This window comes from Palaemon carinicauda, chromosome 14, assembly GCF_036898095.1.
Source record: "Palaemon carinicauda isolate YSFRI2023 chromosome 14, ASM3689809v2, whole genome shotgun sequence".
NCBI classification, from domain to species: Eukaryota; Metazoa; Arthropoda; class Malacostraca; order Decapoda; family Palaemonidae; genus Palaemon; species Palaemon carinicauda.
Genome location: NC_090738.1, coordinates 26,117,860 through 26,129,972, shown reverse-complemented (window position 1 = coordinate 26,129,972; position 12,113 = coordinate 26,117,860).

Below are 12,113 nucleotides of genomic sequence, written 5' to 3'. Positions count from 1 at the left end.
TTGTCCAACCTACTGCGCGCCCTCGGCATTCTCCAGAACGCGCCCCTGCGCGCCATCGATCACCTGCGTGCCCACGCGCGCCATCGCTCGCCCATGCGCCATCGCTCGCCCACGCACCCATGCGCGCCATCGCCCGCACACGCGAACGATCGCCCTCGCGCGAACCAGGCAAAATCCCAACGCGCAAGCACCAGCGCGATTCTCTGCGGGATTTCCAGCGCGATCCCACACGCGAGGCTGCAGGACCGCGTGCGACCAGGTCTTCGTTTTCACGGTCCCCGCCCCCACAAGCGCAGACCAGCGCGCTCGCCGGAGTGCGGGAGAACACCGGATAGGTCCAGGAACTTTCCTTCTTCCTCTTCTTTTCAGGAAGACCCTGTTGTGGTTTCTACTCCTAGGGATCGAACGATCCCCTTCCCTCCAGAGGTAGTCTCTGACAGCGCTGCTGTCAGTAAGCAGTCCTGGTTTGGGTCCCTTGTCAGAGCTGTCATGCAGGCTTTAAGCCTGCTTTCTCTTTGGGCCTCAAATCAGCGGCAGTTTCGACCCCCCTGAAGAGGAAGAGAGGAGTAGATGACGTGGTGACTTCTCCAAGGGCTAAGCTGGCTCCTCGGAAGTCTTTGAGGAAGGCTCCCTCCCCCTCAGACTTTCTCTCCTTCCCCTTTGGACGAGGATTTCCCGTCCTCAGGGGATTCATGTGAGGTGAGGCGTTCTCCCATCGCACCAATGGGAGAAACCCCACCTCGCGTAGATAAGTCTATTCGGGTAGGGTAGGAGAAGAGCCTCCTGCCATCGCTGTTGGAGTCCTGTATCCCTCCCAGGAGGGAGTCGAAGGACTCTAAGACTGTCCCAAATCTCGTCCTCGAGGATGAGACCAGAGCCAGCCAAACCTGCGGAGAACGTCCACGAGTCCCCCCAAGAGGAGCCTTTGGGGACAGGAGACTTTGCTGCCAGCCCTATAGGAGGAGAGCTACAGGAGTCAGAACATGCGTTCTGGCAGGTTCTGACTCTGATGAGGAATCTCAACGGATTCGCGGATCCTGAGATTCCCCCTCGAGAGGGCAAGGACACGGTCCTGGACCGACTCTTTGGCACTCAAAAACCCCCTAAGGCCAGCGCGGCGTTGCCTTGGTCCCAAGGGGTCAAGAGTGCCAGAGATAAGGTCGAGGGCAGCTCTCCGAGCTTGCCTCCTCCAGCCATTCCAGCGCCGGCAACAAACTCCTCCCACCTCCTCGTGTCCATCAGAGGAGGTACTTTGAGATCATGTAGGAGTCTTGTTTAGCTCTTCCCTTACACCACTCTGTGGAAGAGCTTACCAGGGGAGTCCCTCTAGAGAGACTCTCCAACTGGCAAGTGTCTTTCTCGGCCTCGGAGATCCTCAGTCAGGAGAAGGTGGCGAAGTGTGCCATGCAGGCAACTTCGTGGCTGGACATCTGGCTAGGGTCTCTCGGAATCCTGTTACGATCCGAGGACCTGTCCAAGGAGAGTACCAGGAAGGCCTTGGAGACCTTCCTTCTTTCAGGCACTCGTACCATAGAGTTTCTAGCCCACCAAGTCTCAAACTTGTGGGCTAATTCCATCTTGAAGCGTCGAGATGCGGTGTCTGAGAGATTTCACACGAAGGTCCCAGCATCGAGGTCAACAGGCTCAGACTTTCTTCCATCTTGGGGAGAAATTTGTTTGAGCCTCAAGACGTGGAACAGGGGGCTGAGAAATGGAAGAAGTCCAACCAGGACTCTCTCCTACATAAGGCTCTTACATCGAAGCCCTATAAACCTCCAGCACCTCAACAACCTCGCCCGTCCAAGACAACGAAACCGGCAGTGGCAGCAAAGAAAACGGTGTCGAAGCCCTTTCCTGTCAAAGACAGGAAAGACAAAAAGTTCTCCAGGGGAGCGAAAAATCCTAGAGGGAGTGGCCGAGGCCGCAAACGCTAGGATTGGCAGTCCCCCTGCATGTCCACCAGTGGGGGGATGCCTACAAAGTTGCGCGATCAGGTGGCAGCAATTCGGGGCCGATTCCTGGACGATTTCCGTAATCAGTCAGGGATATCGCGTCCCTTTCATAACATCTCTACCTCCCCTGACAGCGAATCCAGTGTCGTTGAGCTCCCTTGCCATGGGATCGGCAAGGGGGCAAGCCCTTCGGGCAGAAGTCGAGACCATGTTGAAGAAGGGCGCTCTCCAAGAGGTCGTCGACGGGTCCCCAGGCTTCTTCAGGCGACTCTTTCTTGTAAGGAAGGTGTCTGGAGGCTGGAGACCAGTCATTGACCTCTCAGCTCTGAACAGGTTTGTCAAGCAGACCCCGTTCAGCATGGAGACGGCAGACACGGTCAGACTTGCAGTGAGACCTCAAGACTTCATGTGTACACTGGACCCGAAGGACGCACTACTTCCAGATCCCAGTCCATCTGTCTTCAAGGAAGTACTTAAGATTCAGCCTTGACAACAAGATCTACCAGTTCAAGGTGCTGTGTTTCGGTCTCTCCACAGCACCTCAGGTTTTCACCAGAGTGTTCACCCTGATATCATCGTGGGCACACAGAATCGGCATCCGTCTCCTCCGTTATCTGGACGACTGGCTGATCCTAGCAGACTCGGAGTCGACACTGAGACAAACTTCTGGGACTTTGCCAAGATCTGGGGATCATGGTAAATCTCGAGAAGTCTTCTCTGCTTCCTACTCAAAGACTGGTATATCTAGGCATGATCTTAGACACCAATCTCCACAAAGCCTTCCCATCAGACGACAGGATAGCAAGGCTGAGACGAACTCCCAGCCCAATCGTGGTTATGTCTCCTCGGTCACCGCTCATCGTTGGCCCGTCTAGTTCCCAATGGTTGCCTCAGAATGAGATCTCTGCAATGGCGACTCGAGTCTCGGTGGAATCAAGGACACGATTCCCCAGACGTCATGGTCCCTATGGGTCCTGCGGAACGGACGAACCTTCAGTGGTGGGTGACAGACAAGAACCTACGAAGAGGAGTGGATCTTCTCGTCCTCCCCCGGATTTGATGCTATTCTCGGACGCCTCAAAGAAAGGGTGGGAGGCCCACGTTCTGAACCACAGGCCTGACAGAATCAGAAAAGTGCCTCCATATAAATCTGCTAGAAATGAAGGCCGTATTCCTGGCCCTTCAACAGTTCCAACAATACCTGGCGGGTCACTCTGTGGTGGTGATGAGCGACAACACCACAGTAGTGGCTTACATTAACAAGCAGGGAGGCACCTTTTTGGAACAGCTATCCCATCTTGCAGTAGAGATACTGAGATGGACCGAAGTCCACTCGATTCCACTATCGGCTCGCTTCATTCTAGGCAAGAGGAATGTGCTCGCCGACAGTCTGAGCAGGGCGTCTCAGATAGTGAGTACCGAGAGGTCTTTGGATCGTCTAATAGTCAACAAAGTCCTGACTTTGTGAGGTTCCCCGACTGTGGATGTGTTTGCTACAGCGTTGAACTTCAAGCTCCCGCTGTACTGCTCACCAGTCCTGGACCCCAAGGCACTCTGGCAAGATGCCTTCCAACAACGGTGGGACAACATCGACGTATACGCCTTTCCCCCGTTTTGTCTGATGAGGAGGGTACTCAACAAGACCAGAATATCGGTCAATCTCTCGATGACCCTTATAGCTCCGCTATGGCATCACGCGGAATGGTTTCCAGACCTTCTGCAACTCCTAACGGAACTCCCGAGAGAACTCCCTCCACGAAACGAGCTACTCAAACAACCACACGCCAACATCTTTCACAAGGCCGTAGCTTCGCTTCGGCTTCATGGCTGGAGATTATCCAGCATCTCCTCGCAGAGAGAGGATTTTCGCAGCAGGTTGCGAAAAGGATGTCAGGACACCTGCGAAAGTCTTCCACAGGGGTCTACCAGGCAAAGTGGAGAGTTTTCTGTGGTTGGTGTCTTGGAAGGGGTATCTCTCCACTCGATGCCACCATTCCAGCAATAGCGGAGTTCTTCGTGTATTTGCGAGAAGAAATGCGCCTTTCAGTCTCGGCAGTGAAAGGCTATCGCTCAGCCTTAAGTTTTGCCTTCAGGCTCAAAGGAGTGGACTTTTCCTCTTCGCTGGAACTTTCTCTACTCATACGAAGTTATGAACTTAGCTGCCCCCAGTTGGAAGTGAGACCTCCTCCATGGAACGTGGTTCGAGTCCTCAGGTCTCTTAAGAGACTTCCCTTCGAACCATTACGCCAAGCTTCAGATCGCCACCTAACTTGGAAGACGGTGATTCACTTGCTTTGGCTTCGGCCAAACGAGTTGGTGAACTTCATGGTCTCTCGTATGACATCGCCCATTCAAGGGGATGGGGGGAGGTAACGTTCAGATTCGTCCCTGAGTTTGTTGCTAAGACTCAGAATCCGGGAGTGCCGGACCCTCGGTTTGACTCTTTCCGGATTTCGAGTCTTCGTTCTGTAACAGATGACCCAGACCATCTCCTACTGTGCCCAGTAAGGAGTCTGAGGCTCTATCTTAAGAGAACAGCTGCAGTACGTCCTCATGTGCTTGCATTGTTTGTAAGCACTGGGAGGACAAAGAGGAGGGTTACCAAGAATACTATCTCAGCTTGGAGTCGTAGGGTAATCCATCTGCCCCTGAATCCCGACCCTCCTCCGTCACATCGCCCTAGAGCACATGATGTCAGGGGCATAGCTACGTCCTTGCCTTCAAGAAGAACTACTCAGTGACGCAGGTTCTACAAGCGGTGGTGTGGAAGCGTCAGACGACCTTCACAGCCCACTACCTGCAAGACGTGACCCACAGGAGGCTCGATACGTTCTCTATCGGCCCTGTGGTGGCTGCACAATAGCTGGTTTAAACCTCAGGCTCCTTAATGGACAAGTAGCAGAAGGTTGAGGGCATTGTTACCCGGTTTTAGTCTGCATGAATGAAAAGGTATGTCTGGCCCTTATTCTTTTCTTCATCCTCCCCTCTCTTGGGGAAAGCAGCATCCTGGGTTCTCTGCACAGGTGACCTCAAACCACTGCAGGTAAACCATGTTCCATTGTGTTCCTAGTATTAAGCTAATTCTGTCACGTCCCCATACCCTGACGAGGTGGTATTGGGAGAGTCCTAGCCTTAAGTTTCCATCTAAAGGACTTCAGGTCAACCTCCTAGGACGAGTCATACTTCATTCCTTCACACACAGCTTATGTAGGCCGCAGCCCTTGCAGAGCAAGTTGCTAGCGAGGTGCAGGGACTCCTTATCGTTGAGTGCCGACACACTCAGATACTGAGTTCCCGGGCAAAAAGCCAAAAGCCAGTAATGGCTGGGACTTACCACCCTACCTAAGGGTTGAATCACCCATATTAAATAGCCGGTGATTGCGGAGGTTGACCCTCTGTCTATCGTCGACGTTGTTGTGGCAGAGGCTTCCGACGGGTTGGGTCAAACCCCTGCCTTGGGTGCTGATGTTGCTGAAGGCTCAGTTCCCCCCTCCGAACATCCTTCGAGGGAGGAGCTGAGTCCAACGGTCTCTCCTGCAGGTGATTCTCCCCCTCGGGGGAGTTCACTGACAGAGACTCCTCTTCGGAGGACGGACGATGGTGTTCCTGCTCCCAGAGGACGTATCCGTCGCAAGGCTTGCCCTCCTCTTCGCCGTAGAGGTCTTCCTTCTCTCCACAAGGGAGTTAGGAGGCGCCTCTTCGGCTCCTCGCCCTCGTCGTCCCCCGCAGAGGATCCTCCTCGTCGTGAGTCGACCGTTGCAGCCGCATCTCTGGACCTCTCTGCAGATCGTTCGCGATCTCCTACGCCTGCCAGACCTGCTGATCCTCCGTCTCCGTTCGTGGCAGCTGATGCGCAGTGGGCGCCCTTGACTGGACTCTGGGAACCTTGAGGATAAAGGTTTTCTGCCTTGAAGGATTTGGACACTGATAGTCTCATCCTCTTTATGTCAGGCATGGATAGTCTTAAGGGTGATTCCAATGAGTTGGCAGCCCTTTTCTCAGTGGGTCATTAAACGTCATGAGACTGATCCGCATGCTGAGCGTCAAGCAGCCAGACGTGGCGCCGAGCGTTCAGCAGGAAGTGGCGCTGAGCGTCCAGCATGACACCGAGTGTCAAGCAAGACGCAACGTCGAGCGTCATGCAGGATGCGACGTCAAGCGTCAAGCAGAACTTGACGAAGAGCGTCAAGCAGGACGCGACGTCGACCGTCAAGCAGAACACGACGTCGAGCGTCAAGCAGGACGCGATGTCGAGCGACAAGCAGGATGTGATGTCGAGCGACAAGCAGGATGCGATGTCAAGTGTCAAGCAGGACGCGATGTGAAGCGCCCAGCAATATGTCCTTAAGAAAAGAGCCCAGTGGTGTCTTTTCTGTCCATTGGGGTTACACCCATTCAGAAGTCAGAATTGAGGTACGCACCTTTTTTTCTTCCTCTCTTTTTCCTCAAGAATTGGTCAAAGAGTTTTCTTCCCCATTAGCCCAAAAGGCCACACAGGATTTGGTGTCTAAAACAGCAAGGAAGGTTCTGCCTACTTCTTTCTCAAGCCGCACAAACAACTCTAGGAGCCAGACTAAACAACTTCTGGCAACTTGGGAGAGTAGAGGAGCAGACCTTTGGTCCGTACAGTTACTAGAGGAGGGATTCGAAGTCTTTTTCCTAGGGAATCCTCCTTTAATAGTAACTACGATAGATCTCTCTGCCAGATTCAGAGAGGAGTCAAAGAGACAGGCTATGCAACATCAAATGTCTTTCTTATTGGAGAAGGATTCAGTAGAGGCCAGTCCTGGATGTAAGTGCTCTTAACGCCTTCGTTCAGAGGACAAAGTTCTCCATGGAGACATTGAATCAGTCCTAGCAACAGTGAGAAAGGATGACTGGATGGTCTCTTTAGACCTCCAGGATGCTTACTTCCACATCCCCTTCCGTCCAAACTTCAAGCAATACCTGAGGTTTGTATATAAGGAGGAAGTTTTTCAGTTTCGAGCTCTTTGTTTCGGCCTAAGCATCGCCCCTCAAATAGAGGGTGCGTCTGCTAGGACCTGTCGTTCTTCTAGCCATAGACCTCTTCCAAGCTTGAGAGAAGGAATGTCAAGCGACGAAAGGAAACTAGACTGGACTGGCGTCTCGCATCCAGGCCTCTGAAGAGGAAGATTGCCTCTGTCAAACAGTGTCGTTTCATGACGCCTCAATCTCCAGGTTGCAGCCATTGGAGCAGTCCGGAGCGTTTCCTACTCAGAGCTCATTCCTACAATCGCTGCCTGGAGGGTCTGAAGATGGCATTGTGCTTATCAGAAGAACTGGGTCTTCTGAGAAACAGAGACAAGTCTCAACTGACACCATCCTAAGAGATCATTTATTTGGGGATGGAGATTCAGAGTCAAGTTTTTTCGGGCTTTTCCGTCTGCCTCAGGAGGGAGCAAGCCCTGTTACAGCTTCTTTGTTTTCTAGAGAAATGGAAGTGTTCTGTGAGAGAGTGGATGAGTCTGCTGGAACCCTCTCCTCATTGGAGTAGTTTGTCTCCCTGAGAAGATTGAATCTTCGCCCTCTTCAGTTATGCCTCAAATGACCATTGGAACAAGGGAAAGGAAATAGAGACAAAATGCATCCCCATTACGGAATCCGTAGAGGTTGCCTTCAGTGGTGGATCGATCTGGTCAAACTTCTAGGAGGTCTTTCCTTGGAACAGAGGCATAAATCAGAAGAAGAAGCTATTGGCAGTCCTGTTGGCCCTCAAAAGCTTCGAAAGGTCAGCACTGAACAGAGTGGTGCTGGTCAACGCTTACAACACTACAGCGTTGGCCTACATAGCCAAACAAGGCGGAACCCACTCAAGGTCTTTTTACGAGACTGCGAGAGTTCTTCTTTACTGGACAAAAGAAAAGAATGTAACCCTTGTAACAAGGTTTTATTCAGGGCGGAAAAGAACGTGATAACAGAGAGTCTCAGCAGGAGAGGTCAAGTTCTGTCCACAGAATGGACACTTCATCAAGAGGTCGGCTAGAACCTGTAGCGGATTTGGGGTTGTCCTTGTGTAGACCTGTTCGCAACCTCGAAGACGAACAGGTTGGAGACATACTGCTCCCCAGTGCCAGATATTGAAGCAGTCCACATAGACGTTTTTCTTTTTAGATTGGTCTCATCTGGATGTGTATGCATTCCCTCCGTTCAAGATTGTCCACTAAGTGTCACAAAAAATTCGTGTCACACGAGGGAACCTGTTTGACTCTAGTGGCCCCCCTTTTAGCCCTCAAGAGAGTGGTTCACAGAGGTACTAGAATGGATGGTGGACTCCCTGAGAAGCCTTCCATTAAGAGTAGACCTACTCAAACAACCCCACTTGGAAGATACCATCAAAACCTCCAAGCTCTTCTTCTAACTGCCTTCAGACTATCGAAAAACTCTCAAGAACTAGAAGTTTTTCGAAGGAAGCAGCTGAAGCGATTGCAAGGCAAGGAGGTCTTCTACCATCAAGGATTTTAGAGAATGGTGCAGTGTCACCTCTGTTTTTTCTCTCCCAGTACCTCTGTGACTCAGATTGTTGACTTCCTGTTATACCTTAGAAGGAAACGTAGGTATTTCTGTCAAGGGATACAGGAGCATGCTAGCAGCTTTCTTCAGGCTTAGGAACTTGGTCTTTTCTAATTATAAAGACCTACAGAATCTTCTCAATTTCTTGAGACATCTAAGGAACAGCACCAAAATCACCAGCTTGGAATCTGGATATAGTCCTGAAGTTCCTAATGAGTGACAGGTTTGAGCCCTTGCACTCAGCCTCGTTTAAGGACCTCACAATGAAGACTCTCCTTTTGGTCAGTCTGGCGACAGCTAAAGGGGTCAGGGAGATTCATGCCTTCAACAAGAACATAGGCTTTATAGATAAAGCTTTCTGCTCTTTGCAGCTAGTTTTTCTTGCTAGAACGAGCACCCTTCTCAACCCTGGCTCATGGCCTTTTTTGAGATTCCAAATCTTTCGGATGTGGTTCGTGAGGAATTGGAGAAGGTCCTGTTCCCAGGAAGAGCCCTGAAGTTCTACCGGGAAGGAACGAAAGAGTTACGAGGCAAGTCAGAAGCTCTTTGGTGCTCGGTTTAAAAAGCCTTCGTTACATGTCAAAGAATGAACTTTCCTCCTTCTTCAGGCTCTTAATAAGAGAGGCTCATTCACATTATAGTGAGGCAGACCTCAAGCTTTTGAAGGTCTAGACACACATGAAGTTAGAGCTGTGGCAACTTCCGTAGCCTTCAAGCAGAATAGGTTTTTCAAAGCATTATGAACACAACCTTCTGGAGGAGTAAATCTGTGTTCACCTCACACTATTTGAAACGTGTCCAGACTCTTTATGAGGACTGCTACACTCTGAGACCATTCGTAGCAACGAGTGCAGTAGCGGGGGAAGGGTCTCCCACTACATTCTCATAACCTAATACCTTTTTCTTCTCTTTGAACACTTGTATTTTATGGTTGTTCGTGGAGATTTGACGACAATCTACCACAATCATTCATTTTAGTCAGGTGGTCATTTTGTTCCTTGAGAGCGCCCGGAACAAAGGTATTGGAGGAGGTCCTGTCACATAGTCGTTTTTATACCGGGTTGACAGCTCCTAGAGGTTTTCAGCCCCCTGGGTGGATCGCTGGATCTCATAAGGATAGCAGACATAATGAAATAATTCATTGAAGTCAGCTTCCTTATCAGGTACGAACCCTTAAGCTTGTTTATTAACTCTTTAAGTAAAATTCCAACAATGTTGGCTATCTCTGACCCTCCACCAAGGGTGTCAATGAGCTATATATATAACTAGCGGGTAAGTCAGATATTTAAAAATGATATTTTCATAATGAAATAAATTTTTGAACATACCCGATAGTTATATATAATTTAATTCCCCCCCTCCTCCCCTCTAGAGACCTATGGACATGGAAGATCTGAGGAATCACTGGAATGGTTCCAGGTACCTTACTAGAGGGCGCACCAGTGGTACACCTGGCTACTTAATCGGCGATTGCCGCGAGTTTTGAAATTTCCGCCGGGACGTCAGGGACTAAAGCTATATATAACTACCAGGTAAGTATGTTCAAAAATTTATTTTATTATGAAAATATCATTTGTTCCGTAACGGAAATACAAACCACGCTATTTAGATTGGGTTTACTTTTGGCGTAGCTGAAATTGACGAGCCGTTAGATTTTAACGAGGGTTTACTACCCCACGCTAGTTAGCAGGGCTAGGGTCACTTCATTTTTGGCTCGGACGATGGACAGACGTTCCTGTCTTCGTCCTCGCTTGGCAGCCATTATTTGTTTTGTCTTTACTTAATCACTTACTTTTCTTATACTCAATATATATGTAAACTTTTTTCGTGTTTATGTATATATTTGAGTATAGAAATCAGTAAGTTTCCTTTCCAGAGTTCGTGCTTGTGTGTGTAGTGTACGATATCTCCGTGGAGCCCTCGGCAGTTAGGCCACCACTGTGTAATTTCCTGGGTCGCGATCGAGTTTGACTACGGTCTCTCTCTGTCTCTCTCTCTCTCTCTCTCTCTCTTGAGGTCGTTCACCCTTTACTACGTTTTACCTTTACTACGTCTGATTAGCTTCCTTCCCGTGTGGGTGTGGTTGCTACGCCGTACATTTTGTTTCAATTAGTTTATGAATCTAATTGTATTTGTTGACTTTTCAGTTTTTGTAGAACGATTCCTTTCAGGGTTTTCGTTCTTCATTTAGTGAACATTCATATTTAAATTACATAATTACATAATTATAATTGTTATAATTCTGTGTTTGTTACAACTCTCCTTCCGTGAGTGTAAGTGGTTTTGAGGGCACGTGCCTGTTGTGTAATTCTTGTGTTCTTTTCCTTCGGGATTCCTCTTCGGAGTCTTCCCGGGGGAATGAATGTTAACTATTGATTTTTGTTTTTTATTTTTCACAGTTAACGATCTAGTTTCGTTTCTGTAATGTGGCAATGAAGCGAGCTGTCTTGTTGGGGCCTGGGGAATCTGCTGTTGCTGCCTCCCCTATAGATCTTCGTCAGGGGCGTGTCTCCTTCTCCTGGAAGTGCTCCCGTGACGACTGACAGCTCTCCAGTTCATTTTAGAACACTCAGGAGGCTCGCCTCCTTGGGTGGGTAACTTCCCTTCCGAGGGAAGTTTTCCCGTCCAGGCTTGAGTTTTTTCCCTTCGGGGGGAACTCCTCTTGCCTTTTTTTGTGCGACTATGCTCTTGGTGCTGAGCGGTCGCACCTGCAGTTACGCTCAAGAGGCTGAGCAACTGTAGGAGCCCCTCTTCGGAGGATTGCTCTTTGACCCGTCTCTTCTACGGAGTGTTCCTCTTTCGTTCGCGAGGGAGGATACTCATAGAGACTCCTCTTCGGAGGACTGTTCTGCTGTTGTTGCTGATGTTGCTGAAGGCTCAGTCCCCTTCGGGGGGCTTCCGAGCCCTACGGTCTCTCCTGCGAGTGCTTCTCCCCCGGGGGGAAGTTCACCACAGAGACTCCTCTTCGGAGGACTCCGTCTGCTGTTGTTGCTGAAGGCTCAATTCCCTTCGGGGGGGCAGCTGAGCCCTACGGTCTCTCCCGCGAGTGCTTCTCCCCCGAGGGGGAGTGCACCACAGAGATACCTCTTCGGAGGCCTCCGTCTGCTGTTGTTGCTGAAGCCTCGGTCCCTTTCGGGGGGCAGTTGAGCCCATGGTCTCTCCTGCGAGTGCTTCTCCCCTGAGGGGGAGTTCACCACAGTGACTCCTCTTCGGAGGACTCCTCCTGCTGTTGTTGCTGTTGTTGCTGAAGGCTCAGTTTCCCTTTGGGGATAGCTGTTGCCTACGGTCTCTCCTGCAAGTGACTCTTCCCCTCGGGGGAGGTCACGTTCAGAGACTCCTCTTCGGAGGTCGGAGGGTGTTGCACCTGTCCGAGGTCGTCTTCATCTTTGTTCGACGTTCTACGCAGAGGACCCTCCTCGACGAGTACCAACCGTTGCTGCTGCTTCTCCTGCCAGATCTTCTAGTCTTCACCTCCGTTCCTGGACGCAGATGCGCAGTGGGCGCCAACACACCCCGTTTACAACGGGCACCGGTACCTTCGGGTCCAAGGGGCTTATTCCACAGTGTGGGTAAGTCCCTTAAGTGCCAGGTTTTTTCCTGCGCGCCCACGATCTCCTGCGCGCCTGCGCG